Below are 17,892 nucleotides of genomic sequence, written 5' to 3' on the forward strand. Positions count from 1 at the left end.
CACAAGCAATTTTCTAAAAACCGTGCTGACATCACCAGAAATTTTATTTAAATCCTTACTATTTCCAGCTAAAAAATCCATCATCATTATGAAAATTACTTAAATCAGACCCCAGAATAATCTTTTCAGAAATGATCACTCCTGATGTTTAAACCGATTGTGATTTATTTTACATCTCAGATTTTCCCTCTGGCTGATGTTGGTGAGAGCTGCGATCACCAGCTCCAAATTCAACAATTTTGCCTAAAAACATTTGATAAAAAAGGGGTTAACGATTTCCATGCAGGGTAAAGCTACAAGGAATTAGTGCTCGGGAGTGTAGAACATTCACTTTTACAGTAGGTGGTGTTCTTGTTACACTTTCATACATGCCAGGCTAATTAACTGGCTTAAAGACCACATCATTAAATTATTTCCCCTGCTCAAAACACTACAATGTTTAATGTACCCCAGCATTCAATTATGTTTAAAACACTATCCTAAGGATGAACTGCTACGGGGTGGTATTTAGAGGAAGTTTCATGCTTTAGCTCAAATGCAGGTAAAACAGAAGAGCAAAAATAGAATTTGAATTCCAAAATAGCTGTTTGAATGAAAAAAATCTACCATAAAAACTTGTAAATTAAGCTAGTTATTGTAGTCTGGATGATTGATTTTGCCTTTACTCTCTTTTGTAAAAGTTCTTTCGAAGACTTTAGAGTTTTATTTTTCCCTCAATACTTGTTAAAATCTGCCCATTGCCCATTCCATCTTATGATATATTTCTATATTTTTTTGTTTCTTTACTTTCTTTCTCTATTGCAGTTTCACTTGTTTTAAGAAAAAAAAAGTGAGGTTTAATTAAGTATAGCACCTTGGAAGTGGGGGGCGAGGCTGTCCTGACGGTGTGTTTCAGACATAGTGTTAGTGAGTAAATACACAGAGGTCTCTGTTACACACCTCATCAAAGCATCTCACGGTAATTTATCAGAAGAAAGGCAGGCTGCATTCTGGCTCCACCACCTTCCACACCAGCATCATTTCCAGGTACCAGGGATGCATCTCTGCGTGGCAGAATGAGTGCAAGGCTAGCAGAGAGCTCTGCCCAAAGGACACCGCAGTTGCCCAAGTCTTGCTCCTTGTCAGCAGGAGCTGCAGAGGATGTCCTCTGTGTGCCACGCTCCTTTGCTGCCAAGGATAGGAGCAGCTTCAACAACAGAAGCTTGTGTCATTTTGGACCTACAGAAAAAAACGGGGGTAAAAGGGATCAGAAGAGTACTTTGGAGTACACCTGAGTCCAAAAACATGCTGCCAGCCTCTCCTCTACCATCTCTGCATGGTGTTTAAGAAATACTGATCCCTGATGTCATGGAGCCAAGCTTCCCACACTTAAAAGCCTCGTTAAACTTACTAGGCGCCCTTCGGGTCAGGATAGAGAGTTTACTGTTAGAGATGGGATAGGACCCAGCTAAAATGCAAACCATGAGCCCAATAATTTGGATGAAGCCCATCTTCAGCTCTCTTCATTTCAAAAGGAATGCCAGTCATATGAATAGAATTGAAAAGACTGGACGTGGCACTTAGTGCCATGGTCTAGTTGACATGGTGGTGTCAGGGCAATGGTTGGACTCGATGATCCCAGAGGGCTCTTCCAACCTGATTGATTGATTCTGTGATTCTGTAATAGCTTTGGTACCACTCCATATGTGGGAGCTGCTGCTTCCTGCCCAAGACCCATCTCATTTTGTAAAGCATTGTGCCAAACCTTCTGAGAGTAAATGTGATCTCATAGACAAAACCTGCTGAAGCCTAACTCAGGTAGCAAACCACAACAAGGACGTGTGGGAACCACACCCACATAGAGAAGCCACAACTTAGAGTAAAATCAGGATTCTGCGTAATATCACAAAGGCATCGCCTATTGCTAAATATGTTAATGCATAGAAGAGGATCATTATTACTCAACCATCTTTTAGAGAAGAACAGGACAAGATAGTTCTTCTTTTGGCTGGGGCAGGCAGAGTGGCTGCTCTTGACATCACTCAAGGTCCATAGGGCTCCTGCCTCTTAAAGTTGACCAAAGCTGTAGCTATTATTTGACTAAAATGCTTGTGTCCAGCATAACATGACAGTTGTCCTTTTGAATGAGTGTGAAAAGTTAGGCTAGGTGACCATGTGTAGTTTCTACTTGCTGTCATGTAATCAGTCGTGTAACAGAAAATGCAATCAGCATCTGTCTGTACAACCCCACTTTCCTGCGTGATGCCATCACGTGGGTAGTTGCGTCGTTGTCATGTAATGGGGAGGGACTCTACTGCGGTCTTGTGGTGGCCACTTCTGCTGACGTAAGGTGAGAAGATCACTTGAGCTCATGCAAAATGGTGTGTGTAAGCAAGCTGGTGCCACCAAAAAATTCATCTGCTGCTTCTCAAACTTGATGATCTTTTCTGGTGGGCTTAATCCAGCCTTTAGGGGATAAACTGACTATTCCTAACCTAAGGGAAACTGAGTTTAGGATCTTAGTGTGGAAGTATCATGTTGTTCCTAATGCCACTGATCATATATTGTTGTAGCTTATAATCTCACCAGTGAGAAAATCTTTTCAGATTTTAAATGTCTAAAATTAGAAGGTATTTAGCATCAGGATTTTGGTTTATTTCAGTTATAAAGAATTCCCTTACCATGAGAGAAGAGTATATGCACAGGCAATTTCTACCAAGCAAGGGCTGCAAATCCCTCAGGGATTTGCTCGTATGGCTGATATTCTCAGAGGGGAGCTGCTGCTTGAGCAGCTTGGTGGTAGGTGAAGTGCTCTCCTTATGCAGGTCTGTAAGGAGGTCCAGCTGGATACTGGCACCTGGATACTGCTTAAATATTTTCAGACTGCACTTCCCCATACTTTCAGAGAAGCTGACCGGAGGAGGAGCCCCGTCCTCCTCCCAACCCCGGCTGCCCACTCAGCTCCCACTTCACCATCACTCCCCCTCGCAGACATTCAGTGAACCCAGCCAAGGAAATGGCCTGTCTGAAAACCAGGCATTTCTTTTTTTAACCAGGTCAGTTTTCACTGAGATCAGTTTTCTGATCTCTCACTGCATGGTCACAGAAACACCTGTGCCGACACAGGGGGAGGGAGCGTGAACAACCATCTGGAGAGCACGGGGGGACAGGAAACCCATTTTGGTTGCAGAACAGGCTTCTGCCAGCTTAACTAGGCATGGAGCGGTGGCGTTAATCAAGACCTTGAAACAAGCCTCAAGGCAAACATAGCATGGCATCCAAGGGATTAACCACGGGATGAAATACATTGCTGACCATATGATGACCCAGAAGTCCTTAAAACATATACATCTACACTGAGATACCTACAATGCTAGGCTAATGATGACATCAGTTATATAAGGAGCTGAAGGTGAAATTCTGATTGTGCAGTGGTGTGAAATAAGTAACCTTAGATGTGTTTATTTGCAATAATGAAGTCAGAACATAAATACATATCTGGAACATCAATAGGTACCTGTGTGGTTTCTAAAACACATAGAGCATAATCCTTTTGTACCCTGCTTAAACCTCTGCAAAAGGTTTGTGATTAGGTCCTTGTCCTGATGAATTCTGCAGGGAAGCACGGATATATATAACCATCATGACTACACTTAAAGCCCAGGCACGTGCATGCTATATATTGTGTTGCCTAGTCTTGCATTTGCTTTCTCCTTTTGAATTATTCTTCACAATTTTAAATTGGTTTTAATATATTTATTTTCCATATATGTCCCTATTCTTTATTTAGTATTTTACTCCAATTTTATGCCATCATATACGTAGACAAATTTATTTTTTTTTCCCCTCAGTTCCTGGATCTGTTTTACAAATAAATTGCAAATGTCAAGATCATTTCCTTTCTCAAGAGTTTCCTAAACCCTATCCAGCTCAACAAGTTGCATGTAACATAAAACATACAGCATTAACTTAAAACATAGGAATGCATATAACAATCTCTCTTTTTTCCTAATGCAGTTATGCTTATTTAATGCATTGATTCCCTTGAAGCAGTCAATAAAATACTTCAGGTAGTAAAATATACCCTGACAGTAATATTTTTCATTCAGTGCTTACCCCTTTCCTTGCTGAAGGTTCCAGTCATTAGAAATGTGGCGATCACGATTGTTGTATATGTTTAAATGGTATCTCAAGATCTCAGCTAGGCTCTGCTCTGCTCTTGACCCAGGCATTATAGATCTGGGCCCTGAGTGTGTCCCCATAATACGGGTATTACTCAGAATGCCTTATGCACTGTTTTAGGGAAGAGTTTGTTGCGCTGATTTTAAACCCTCACTTTTACAACTTAGCTGAACATCCAAAAGGAGATTTTAGAGCTTTGAGAACCAGTCTTTTAAAAAGGCTGCTAAGAAATACCTTTAAATAAAAGCAAAGCCCACTGAATTCTGGAAAATAATTTCTCCAGAAAGAAATTTCAGCCTGTATGAGAAGGCTAGCTCAGTAGATGAGGCTCTGGCTGTCCCCAGATATTCATCTGAGAACCTGCTGTTATTAGAGGTCCTCACAGCAGCAAAATTATTGATAAAGTAGAAACCCTGGAGCTAGCAAACATAACCATGACTCACCCAACTCAATCAACTTTGGCTTGCATGCTTCTGCTGTAGTCTCCTTACCGTCTGCACATCAATCCCTGAGAAACATTGGTCTGAACCAAACTTATCCACAGAGGGCAATGGAAAAATGTCCATCGATTTGTGTGGATGTCACCCCTGAACGTCCTCCTCTCTCAGGACTAGCGTCACCATCAGGAGGAGCTGAGGCCGTGGTACTCCACAGGGCCAAAAGTTGTGTTACAAAAGCCTGGTGTAAATAACATCAGCTGTGCTTCATTTGAGTTGTACATGTATTGAAAGTTGCTACAGATACACTGGACTGTTTAGTGCAGAAAACAGGCTTGCTGGGATTAGCAAATGGGCAGTAAAGCAAACACATACCGTGTTTGTGCCTAACTCGAACGAGCATCTCGGTTTCATTTCTGTCTTGAACGTGTAACGAAGGTTACAATAGTTTCGCAATGCTAATTTTATTTTATATGCATATGAGATGTAAGGAGGTGCTAGAACACCCCCATTTCTAATTTGCAGTTATAATTACTTTGTAATAAACATAGTTCTGCAAAGAAGCTTTTGAGTGACAGAGCTGGAGAACAGAATTTCTCTTCTTTATATACATTAAAGGTGTCAGTAGAGATGGAGCAGGGATCCCACACTGACCTCATCAATCATCTTTACCTCATACCTGCCAAAAGACACCCATGCTGCAAGGGGCTCATCCTCTGCAGGATTCATTTAGTCTTTGGCTTCTCCTCTGTCACTTTCAGACAGGACCAGAATTACAGGTCTGAAACGAGCAGAGGCAAGAATCTCCTTAGAGCCCTGAGTCTTGCTCTTCTCTAAACAACCATCAGTTGGGAAAAATTCATCACCTCTGCCAGCTTTCCTCTGGAATCAGCAAGGTAAAAGGTCACATATCCCATCAAAAGTGCTTTGGCTTTTTCTACAGTACTTTGAATTTCTAGCAGTAGATATCTGTATAGCTAAATTCAAATTAAGAGCAGTCAGTGCTCTAGGTTGGGTATTTTACCAATTTTACTGATTGGTAAAGTCATATATGTAATAAATAACAGACTTAATCAGAAAGCAAGCCCTGAAATCTTATTTTCTGCTTCCTCCACTTCTGTGAGCCCCCACTTCCCTGCCATGTGCTGCCCTCTCTTTTCCAAAAAGAAGATCATAGTCTCAGTCTTTCTAAGAGCAGGAAAGATGTTCTTTGCTATCAAAGTGATGCCCGCTGGGTGAACATGCCACACGAGTTACACAGCCCTGTCACTTAGAGAGCTCAGCAAACTCATGTTCTCCTAACGATCCTGTCTCAGCCAGTTCATGCAGCACCATCCAGAGGGGTGGGAACCCTCCAGGGAGGAGGGAACAGAGACAACTGCTATTGAGGATCTGAGTCCAATTTGCAACTGTGTTACTCTGGCTTTAAACAAGGTCTCTTTGTTGACTTCTTTGGAAGAACATTCTTCTTCAGAGAGTTAAAACATCTCAATAACCTTATGTTAGTGAAAATCTGAAGTAACACGGTCCTGCTGTACCTCAAGGCACAGTGTTGCACTGGATTTGAGGCTCTTTGTCCAATGAGACTTCATACAGGCAAAATTCTCAGCAAATCTGCATTTGAACATGCTTAGCACTTTTAAAATCTTCTTGCTGTGCAATGGACTGGACATGCAGGAGCACTTGGGTTCATCTTCATATACTTCTCATCACTTATACCACTTTCTGGAAACCCTAACTGAGACGGAGGATCTGTTGGGGTAACAACGCTTGTCAGGTGCTAGGGGATATTAAAAGACTTTCTGTTGCAGGGAGCAGACAGAGCTGCTGTTTAGGCGAGGCAGCGTGTGAGAAAAGACCTTGTGGTACAGGAGGGGAGGGTGGTCTGGCAGTCAGGAGAGAGCGCAGAGGGGAGAGACCAGCCTGTTCTCTGCAGCTTGTTATACAGAGTATTGACAGCAAATGCACTAGTCAATATAAGGAATAAAATAAGCAGGTATATATATATCCACACATGTATTTTGCTCCAAAACCTCAAGTACCATAAATTTCTACAATTTTATTTCAAATCACAACTACTGCAAAAAATAGTCAGAATATTGTGTGTTAAACTAACCTGATAATTAACTCAAAAACTGCTCATTTGTCACTGGGTGTACTGAGCATATCCAAGGGAGCCAGGGCACTGCTTGGAAATGTTTGAGAGAGAAAATCCTACTACCTCTTGCACCCTTTGCAACTCCTTTGCAGGCCAATTTAATGTACTCTCTAACGCAGGAACGTGAAGCTGTGCTTTAGCAGCGCCAGCAGATTGCGTTACCCTGCCTGACTGTACCGAAATCACACACTTCTCTCTGCCTGCAGTCCCAGAGGTCACAGCTAAGGTCAGCAGAGAACAAAAATGATGCTCTGTGATCCAACGTTTAGACAGTTATCAACTCATAAATCTTGGTCAGACTGTAATGACAAAGCATGGGACAGTACAGTCCCCCACACAGTCTTCAGGAGACAAAAAGGCAAAGCTCTGCATAGGACAAAGGCGGCTGTATTCAGCGTGTGGCACACCAGACATGCCTTTTTCTACTATTTTTATTTTTCTGTTTTCCACTCCTCATTTTCTACATTTCTAGGTGGGAATAGGAGACCGTGTCACCACTTCGAAATATTTATAGCAGTTAGCTAAGGAGTAATGATCATAAGTAGAATCACTTAAAGAACATTGAAATGTTTTTTCATACTGAAAATAAATGATTCGCTTCTTTGTATTTGGCAGCTTGAAATGGGACCTCTCTCCTTAATGACATTCCTCCTTTGCAGTGTGCTTATATTCGTTTGCTGTTGTTCATTTGTTCATAGTACCAGTAATGCTTGGCACTTACAGTCCGTACTGTCTTTTAATTCAAGGACTTAATGAACACTGATTAATTAAACTGAACATTATCCTTAGGAGTTTAGTGTTTATACCTGGTTTTCAGATCAGAAAACTGAGAGGGGTTAAGTTTCTTGGGGAAAAAAAAGCCTGCTGCAAGTCACAGGTGAATTGCAAAATTCAGAAGGGTTTTGTTCACACAGCACGGCGTGTACTATGCAAGATTTCTGCCACACAAGACCAACCTGATTCACAAAGAAACACTGGGAATTTTGGCCCTGATCTGGGTTTGCACCCTCATCCCAAAATTAATCTGGCTCCAGGTCCTTCTCTGCTTCTTCAGCTCATGTGAATGTGAAATTTAAGCATTTGAAGTTGTAGCTGTTCTGCAGGACAATCCTTCCTCATCTGTAACATCTGGATCCATATATGCTTCTCTCAAGCTCTTCCCCAACTAGATACTGCAGCCCCTGGAAACAGTCTGGCCTTGCCTGCATTCATTTCACTTCCTTGTTAGGCAATCTGATTTCTTCTTCTCTAATTACTCCTCTTATGTGGGTGAAAGGTGTTAGCAAGGTAAGGACACCACTGAACCAAACCAGCTGTGCTGAAAAAGTCCTCAGGAAATCTCCTGTTAAACTTGCAGAGTAGCTTCTGTCTCTCTGGAAGAATCTCGAGCAGAAATGTTTCCCTGAGAGTTTTCTCTCGCCTCCTTTTGCAGAGAGCCCTTCACACTTGTTCTTAGAGAGATGTACCAGTTTGGGGGTAATTCGTTCAACAACTGTCAGATCTTTCCAACTGCTTTATAGCTTGTCCTCCCCAAGCATTCTTTCAGTAATCCCTATACCAAAGCTGAACCAAATGTGTGTTTATGTAAAACAGCCCATGCTGTATGCAGCCTGTGCTTTTTGCATGACCTTTAGTGTAAAATGCAATATGTCTGGTCTCAGTTATGTTATTCTGTCAACATGTTCCAGTTTGGGCTAAGCTGGAAGCAGCGCTCTGTACATCTGGCTCAGGAAGAGAGGACATCTGTGCAACTAGTCTAATAAACCAGAGCAATTCAATGAAATATTGTTCTAGTGTTAGGGAATGAAAAGAATTTTTGCATTGCAAAACACAACAAATGCTGACTTCTACCAATAAGAGTGACCTCCAGAAATCTGGGAGATAAATCAGCACGGGAGAAAGGCGAAGAGATGTTAAATGACGCTCTTATTTCAAATATAAACATCTTTCAAACACATAAATCGTCTCATTTGATTTAAAGTTATTTAGTTCACATGGAGTTAAGTAATGTCCTCCTTTTAAAAATATCATTTTGGAAATTTATGGATGAGAAGTGCTAATGATGTATTTTTAAATGCATTTTATAATTTCATTGTATGAATCCCTTTAGGACATAATGCTATCTATAAATCCTTCCCCTCTTCTACCCAGGATTTTGTGAAGAACACAATTGCTAATGCAGTCTAAATGAGACAAAGGCATTTGGTGAGGTCAGAATACTATTGCCTGGAGGTTCCAATTTTATTTTCTTTGGCCGTTTTTAAAAGGGTAGCACCTTACACTTACTCTAATAACAGCACGCAACTCTGAAGTAATTCCTTCTGCAATTGCTTTTAGCTGCTTTACAGTCTTTATCAGCCATATTTATCCTTCTTTTCCAAGTACTCTCAAATAGTGAAAAAGTCCAAAGTGAAGTAAGCTCTTGCCATCCTTTTTAAAACAAAAATTCCGCTTTAAAACATACTGGGAGGTCACTGACAACTGAGAAAAATCCCGTTTTGCTCTTATATACTGAATTTCATATTTTGCCTGACTTTGGGTGGAAAGAGCACAGCAGTGTCAGATTTATCATGCTGTACTTTACATTCATCTCCACTTAATACAATTATTGATCTTTCCCCTGGACTTTCTCTACAAATCTCACCATCCATTCTGCCCATGCGTACCTGGTTGTTGTCCGCCTAGTGACGAAATCCCGAGAGGATAATACTGCTCATTTAGTTCAGAATTTGATCCAAGAGCCCATCAGGCTATTTTCCAGCAATCCTAGAGTGTGCTGTCAGTAAACCTTCCTGCTCCACAGCCACCTCGCTTGGTCTCCACCTCATCTATCACCACAAAAGCCCATATAGAACTGAGTTCATCCTATTCATTACCATTTGTAAAACTTCCATCTGTCCCACTCCCATTGATAACCTTTTTCCAAGGTGGGTGAAGAAGAAAGCACAGCTTGGCGAGAATGATCTTCAGAGAGCAAGGGATACAAAACACCTCCAGTTATTAAACAGCCTCTGCAGGGGTTGCTTGCAGTGTGCACTGAGTAGACAATATCTCGAGAGAATTCAAATAAACCAAATATAGTCAGTGGCAAGAAAACTGCAAGCACAGTAAGATTTGCAGAATCTCTTCTCTTAAAAGAGACTAAAAGGCTCTTAAAAGTTTCCTTCAGGCAATTTGATTCTAGTCCAAGGGCTTTGAAGAAAACAAACCCATCCATATATCTTGATGCATTCTTGACTGTCCCGGGATATACTTCTGACCCAGGAAAGCATATCAGTCAGGGAGAAGGCAACATCAGCGCTGGATCTCTGACAACATGTATTATGTTTGCGTACAGAAATTTAGGAAGGAGGGTATGTGTGTTATATCATACAGCCATAGTGTATAATTGATGACTGTATTAACATAGAAGCAATAATGGTCCAGCAGACCAGGCACCTGATGAGGAATCAAGTACTCCTCCCCTGAGCCCCTCCACATAGCGGACACGGGATCCAGAGAAATCATTTTGTCTTTTTGTACATTCTTTTCCCAAAATACACTTTGTTCTAAATTGTCTGTGAGGACAGGGACCTTGTGCATGTTTCCTAATGCACAACAGTCCAGGATTAATGGCTTGGATGCTGAGAAACAAAGGGTGTCTTTACAGCAGACCCCAGAAGTCTCACAGAGACTAATAACTTGTCTTTTTTCTTAAAAGGGGAAAAAAGACTTATCAGCTATAGAAGTACAAAAAGTATCCAACTGAAAAAATGTAGGCAGTTTTTCCTCACTAAAAAGTACTGAGTTTAAGTTTATATTTTTCTTGGGTTTATTAATAACTTCCAGATGAATCTTTGAACTTTAAAACTTCGTTTCAGAGTGAATTATATTGGCTGCACTAGCAGTCCTCAAAAAAGTTCTAATGGAAGTAAAGACAAGGCCAAACTCCCTCTAATTTTCCTAAATTCCAGGGAAATGTATATCTGAGCCTACACTTCCCACTCCAGAACCGCTTCCTCTCCTGGCCCCAGAGAGCAGCCGGAGCTTGAACATATCTGAACTTTGGCAACACCTACAGACAAAACGCTGCTCTGTTTCTAGTAATAAATGTCACCGCACGTTTCAAAAGCAACCAGAAAGCTACAACTCTCGCTGAATATTTCATTCCAAATTATTTACCCTGAATGGGTTTGACTGCACTGAACAGAAGTTAGTAACGTGGTATGGAAGCGAAGGTAAGGAGCTCTCTGATGGCAATAGAGTCAAGAAATGACATGACAAGACAGTATGATGCTGGCATTGTGCTTTAGCTGCAAGAACTGCAGAAACACTTACACATATAAACTTAGGCATGTCATGGTCTGCTTAAAAATCCTGAAAACCTGCATAAGCTCTAATCCTGTTACTTTCCAAGCTGTTAATAAATACAAGACAGGAGCAAATTGGTCTCCAGGTTTTTCAGGATATTTGCTGTGTGTTCGTCCTGCAGCATGGAGCCCCAGAAGCCTTCCTACCACCTCGGATTTCCCCCGATAAAATCTTCCACTTCCTTAAAATTTCTCAAAACAATCGCGCTTTAGCATCATCTACTGGGAGAGACGGGCAACTGACTGGGAGGCTCGAGCGGCGCGAAAACGCTCCCACTCACATCTGTGTGCCTGCTCCTGTTGCAGTGCTCCGAGCCTGACTCCAGCAACCCAGGGAAAACAGGCTGCTTTTCTCCTCAGCATCTGCATTTTAAGGAATATAGCAACTGTTTCAGTGCTAGTGCAACAGAGACCAGAATAAGTACTCCCTACCTTGATGCTGCTTCCTCACTAAGGCCTCTGAGCTGCAGCACCAGAAGTCAATAAGAAGCCAGGGGGAAGGGAGCAGCTGATCTCACAGATCAGTTTGTGCTATGAATCTTGTCACAGAAATCTGAGGTCGGTTGCGGCGGTGCTCAGCGCTGCGGGGCCCGGGGGCTGTGCTGTCTGCAGTACACGATGTGCAAGACAATCTGAAATTCATGCTGAGTTTGCACTTTTCACCGGCAGCGTCAGCCACCCAAAGATCTCAAAGCGCTGCAGACATTAATCCTGCCTGGCAGGTAGGTATTATCCCTGTTGCAAACAAGGAAACAGAGAGAGAGATTTAGGGGCAAGAATCCTAGCAGCGTTTAGATGCCTATCTCTCATTGACTACAAGCTGGGCAAATCACTTGAAACCAAGAGGATTTCGTACCTAAACGTCTTTAAAAACTCTGCCCAGTGTGATTTTTCCAAGGTTCACAGGACAAGGCACGCAGATCCTAGGAGCTGCGATCCCTTTAAGTATTGGTCTGTGCTTCAACTTCATTTCTAAATCTCTGTCAAGGTCTTGACATGAAACATACCATAGCTACCAAAAGCAGCACGTCTCATATCTGGGCATGAAGTGTGGATTCACCTCTGTTACGTTTTACTGCGTAAAAACTAGATATCTACTCTGAAAAAGCTATTAGGCTGCCTTGGCAGTCAAGGAAGAGAGGGGCACTTCCAGGGTGCAACTCATCTTGCCCACGGCAGGATCGCTCCCTTGGCATTCTCTGTCCTTCTTCCAAGGGCTGAAGCGATCAGTTTAGAACAGGTGCATTATCATTACTATTATTATTTGGACACCCACATTTGTCTGCAGACTTCCATCACTGTCTCTCACACCCAGTTACACCGTCTCTGGTGGCTCAGTCCCCACGCTGGTGGGCCCTCAGGGAGATCTTCCTCCACGAACAGCAGAGCCTGGACTTGGCTCTGCCGCAGGCCTGCGGCTCCAAGTAGCTCAAACCAGGCAGCCAGCTGCAAAACCTCAACCCCCGCAGATTTGTTACACTGTTACAATTGATGCTATTCAGAGCAGAAGAGTAACAGTTATGGTAATACTCCATGTGTATCAAAAAAAAAGTATGTGTGTTTTGGAATTCAGTTGAGTGACCTTTTGATGAGAGATTAAATACATTCATTCATCATTGAGATTAAATACATTGACTCATCCATAACGAAGGCCAGGTCTTTTAGATGTAGGGTCTAAAGGCTCCTGCAGGTACATAGCTTGATTTTTCCAAGTTCCTCGTGATAATTTTTTCTAAATTCTGATTAAAATCCTTTAAAAATTATTTTGCTTCAATTCTAAAAGGAGTTTCTTTGCAGAGTTCCTGGGTACCTCGTATTCCTTATTCCTGCCATCTGTCCTCTAGGTCTCTGCACAAATTTCTTTCCCTAGCAGCATTGGAGGCCATGTAGCAAAATCATCATAAATGATTTACTGGTGTTTCAAAAAGTTGATTAAAAATAAATGTTTAATATTTGAAAAAAACACAACTCGTGTACTTTGGAAAACCTGTAATCCTGCTTCCTAAAATCAATCGTAGCGACTGTGTATTTGGTACACATCTCACTTCAGACACAGTGAAGCCTGCTGTTTCTCTCAGCTATGAATTTTCCCCAAAATGTGTTACTAACATTGTACAAAATCCTAGGCCCTGCAGCTGCAAAACTCTGAGTCTGGACTTTCTTCATTACTAATACTCCCAACCCACATCTGCCTTCAGCTCTTGACTCTCTAGGAAATGGGTTCATCAGTTATCATGCCTGGAAATACCATGCCTTGAAAAATAAAGTCACCAGACGCTCTGGTTGAGATCAGCCACAGGTTGGCTTTCCCAAGGCAAAAGGAAAGTTTCTTTGTCCAGCTTTACATTTTCCCAGGAGTAGAGATAGTCACGTTGCCCCCCAACCCTGTAAGCCACAGAGCAGCCCCAGCTCTGCTGGGACAGGGCGGCTGTGCATGGAAAGATGGCTCTGGGTGAGATGGCTGCTCTGAGGGCGGACAGGCAGAGCAGACCCTGCCTCTCCGCCTGCATAGCTATGCACACAGATTCCTCTCCCAAGATACTTCAGATTTTTTTGAGGAAGATGTAAGGAATACCGCCCAGCTGTACGCCAGCTTGCCTTGAAAGACACAGCCAACATTTCACAGCTGTCAGCAGCTGGTGTGAAACGTGGTGGTGGGACTCCCACCTCACAAAACCCTACCACAGCTCTCCAAGGGGCCCAAAACTGAAGAGGCACTGGGACTGACCCATCCTCCTCCATACAGAGAACATCTCCACAGACCTGTTCCCTGGAGGGATTGAACGGTTTTGCCCTCCCACTGACTCTGCTGTCTATATATTTACCAATAGGTTTATCTTTAAAAAATGATGGCAGCTCTCACTGGACACCCTTCATTAGTTGGTGGGTGCTTTACCCGCCCCTCTGCAAAAGGAACTCCAGCAACTCCAACAGGTCAGAGACACTAAGTAAGTAGACATGAACATCATTCAGATTGCCTTTTTAGTACCTAAAATGAGGAGTGTAATTTAGCATAGAAGTGGAGAACAGCAGCGAGCAGCTCACCCCACTTGCTGCCCCTGCTCCCTCAGGACCTCGGCTCCTGAGGCAGCCCACGGAAAGTGAGGCTGCCTCGGGGGAAGACGAGATAAGGAATAGGCTCACTCATGCAAATCTAAAATCTCTCCATTAACAGATATCATGTGTCACTTAGGCTCTGTAAGTCTTCTTCATTCTACCTCTGGGCTTGGGGGTTTGTGAGGACAAGAGTGGTCTTCTGTTCTATGACTCTTCTTGGATGGCACAAAACTGAAGCCTTCCCACTGATGAGCTGTTACCTTGATCTCATTAAAGGCCTCGGTTGTATTTTGGTTATATCCAGTATTTAAGCACCTCAGTCAGCCTTATCCCTTGAATGTCTGAAACCCTTCCAGGTTTATCTTCTAACCTCTCCACCAGCTTCCTTTTCTGCAGTGTCTAATCAGTGCTCTGGCAACTTTGGGGCAGCCAAAGGCCAACACTGGAAAAAACGAACAAGGAAACAAGACTGAGTGCATGAGCAGACACTCAAACTACTTGTTTTCCTCTCATGTTTTTTTTACAGGGCTAACTTTAACTCTGTGTCTGAGCTTTTCCATCTGTAGAAAAGTGTCCTTTTGCAAAGCTCTGGAGAGATCGCTATTCCTAGTGCTGTTATGCCAATATGTAATTGATTCGCCTAATTCTGCTGTACTGTTCTGGAATATTTGGAGATTAAAATGTATATTTTTTATGACTTAACAGAAAAACAAGATAAAAATAATGGAGTCTTGGATGCAAATTTATTCCCCAAGTCATTAATACATTAGATATCCTATGCACTACTGAAGATAAAATATATATCCATCTGAGCACAAAGATGCCAAAATGTGTCTTACTGAGCAGCTAAAAAAAGAAAGGGTGACATGGCCAATGACAATTTAAATACTTCTGGTAATGGCGTGAGACCTGATTTGTTGCTTCCTGAACACAGATGGTAATTTTTGCTGTGTGCATTGGCTGGGTTTGTACGTGCTCATTTACTTGACATCCCATGCTAACACAGCAAGGATGTTTAATGCTACTCATTTGCAAGTCTGTTTAGGTGTTGCTACTACGAGGAGGCCAAACTGTGCTTACTGGGCTTACAGCATCTTCCTCAGCATGCAAGAGTTGCAATGCTCATTGGGAGAGCCCAGCGTGCTGCTCTCTGTGTGCTTAGCCAGCTCCTCAGAACCCCAGCCAGCCTCCACTGAAGTCAACAGAGACACTCCCATTGACTTGGAGCTGGATGAGGCCATCAGCTGCCATGGGAGAGGAACACGGCCAGGTCCGCTGGCTCAGACATGCAGGCAGCAACGACTTCAGCATGTGAGGTAGATGGAAATAGCAGACTACAACTTCTTAACAAACATTTAAAACTATTAACCCACAGTTAAGCAACACCATATCCATTTAGGGATAATGCTGGACTAATGCTGGTTAGATGTCAACCATGGGATCCAAAGGACTTTGGCCTCTTTCCCAGCACTGAGGAGCCACAAATCCTCATCTTGTTGTAGACCAGCTCCCAGGTCCTGCTCAGCTGTGGACCCCACCTGCTGGGGTCCTCATCAGAGCTCTTTAAAGCTCAACCCACAGAAAGTCACACAATGCCCTAGGGTTTTTTATCTTGCTGTGGAAAAAAGTCAGTTTGGCCCTGACCAGTCTGGTCTTCAAAGGAAGTCCCCCTAGGTTGCTAGTTGCTACCATGCTAGTTGCCATGTGCTGCTGTGACTTATCTACGAGGGCTGAGCCAGTGGTTGCTCTTGACATTTATTGTTCCACAACCTAAGTGGAACACAGGTTAACAAGAATTTTCAAGCCCTACAACCTTTGCCTCTCCTCATCACTATTCCATATTGGTCTTTAGGAAAAAGGAGTGGCAGCACTTCACCTGGGGCACCTGCCCCTGCAAGTCTTACCTGGAGGAACCAAATTACAGAATCACAGAATCAACCAGGTTGGAAGAGACCTCTGGGATCATCGAGTCCAACCGTTGCCCTGACACCACCATGGCAACTGGACCAGGGCACTAAGTGCCATGTCCAGTCTTTTCTTAAACACATCCAGAGATGGTGACTCCACCACCTCCCTAGGCAACCCATTCCAATGTCTAATAACCCTTTCTGAAAAGAAATTCTTCCTAATGTCCAACCTGAACCTCCCTTGGTGAAGCTAAATTCCTCTGCCCCAGGCACCATGGGGGGCTACCTTCTCTTCTAGCCTCTCCCACCAGCCTGTACTACCAAATTCAAAGTATTACTGGTTTTACCGTTCCTCTGAGAGGCAGGGCAGAGGACACCTCTTCCCCTACAACCCACAAGACCTGGAAAAATAACACCTTTACCTGAAACAGCGGTGGGCTTCTAATCAACAGATTTGTTTTATTGAACTTTCTCTGCAGATCAGAAAAATACTGTATGGTTTTAAACACAGGTTCAGTGCTCAGTATTAGCACAGAATGCTGAGGAGGGGCAGATGCTGCCTCATGCCCCAGTGTGGCATGGCGAGACGACAAGTTTCCATGTCCTCCAAGGTTATTCAGTCACAGGAAACTCTATTGACTAAGCTGGTGTTTCAGGCATGGCGTGTACTTCAACTGTTTGCCGATGGTAAAATAAATATATAGGAAGCTCAGCCCTGGCTTTAGTAGTTTGGTCACTTTTCCAAATACAAACCTAACTGAAGCTACTAATTCATCTCCAGCCAGTCTTGAAAACAGCTCTCAGAAGTGTACCTGCTTTCTGTCGCTCCAGCCTGGGAGAGAGGCCGTACCCCTCTACCAGCTCCAGGAGCCCACTGCTTATCATCCAAGGAAATTTCATTCTGTATAACTACATTTTATGGAAAATAAACCCAATGGTCTCCACTACAAAACCAAGTGAAACAGTTTCAGCAGCTATAATCTACTTTGCGCCTATGGAGAGCTAGGAAAATTTACATGGGTATACACACTTACAAAAACTTCCTCAAACACTTGTGAGGTTTCATGGGAAGTCTGGCCTTTGGAAGCTGGGGTTCACTTTATATATATAATTACCACATACACAAACCCCATTTCAGAAGATGCCAGTATTCTTGCTACCTTGATCTACATCTTGTTTATCCAAAATCTGCACAGCATTTTTATATATGTTATACATAGAAGCAATGGCACCAAAATAAATAAAATTAAAAAAGGGCCCAACTCAAAATGACTGTAGCACAGCTGAGCTTCAGAAAGAACTGGGACATATTTCTCTCCATTTACTTTAAAAGTTTGCCCCTCTTAACCCCAAGAAGGTCTGGAGAGGTGGAAAGCATTTTAAGAGAAGCTTTTTTATTTATTCTTGATTTAGACTTGATGAAGTACTCTTTAAGAGCAGGTCTTATTTCTTGTCATTACTATTTTTGTTATATCTCCAGCATGACAAGAAAATACTTGCCCAAAATACCAAAAAAGAAAAACCTCTTGAGAGAGCCTGTTCTTGCAAGATTTCCATCCCAGTATTTACAGGCCCAGGAGGTCCAGATAAGCTTTGGATATGCATCAAAGCTCCTGGATGGTTATCCAAACCAAGCACAAGCTCTGAACCTTTTGAAGTTTGTCCATCACTAGTTATCACATCCAATTCCTTCCCTTTCATAACAAGAATTATAGTCTCTGTCTTCAGGAAGTTCTTATGCTCAGTCACTTGATTTTCCACAGAGGGATATGTAGAATTTCACTAATGTCTATACCAGGCTTTCCAAAGAAGTCACACCCATA

This window comes from Nyctibius grandis, chromosome 8, assembly GCF_013368605.1.
Source record: "Nyctibius grandis isolate bNycGra1 chromosome 8, bNycGra1.pri, whole genome shotgun sequence".
NCBI lineage: Eukaryota > Metazoa > Chordata > Aves > Nyctibiiformes > Nyctibiidae > Nyctibius > Nyctibius grandis.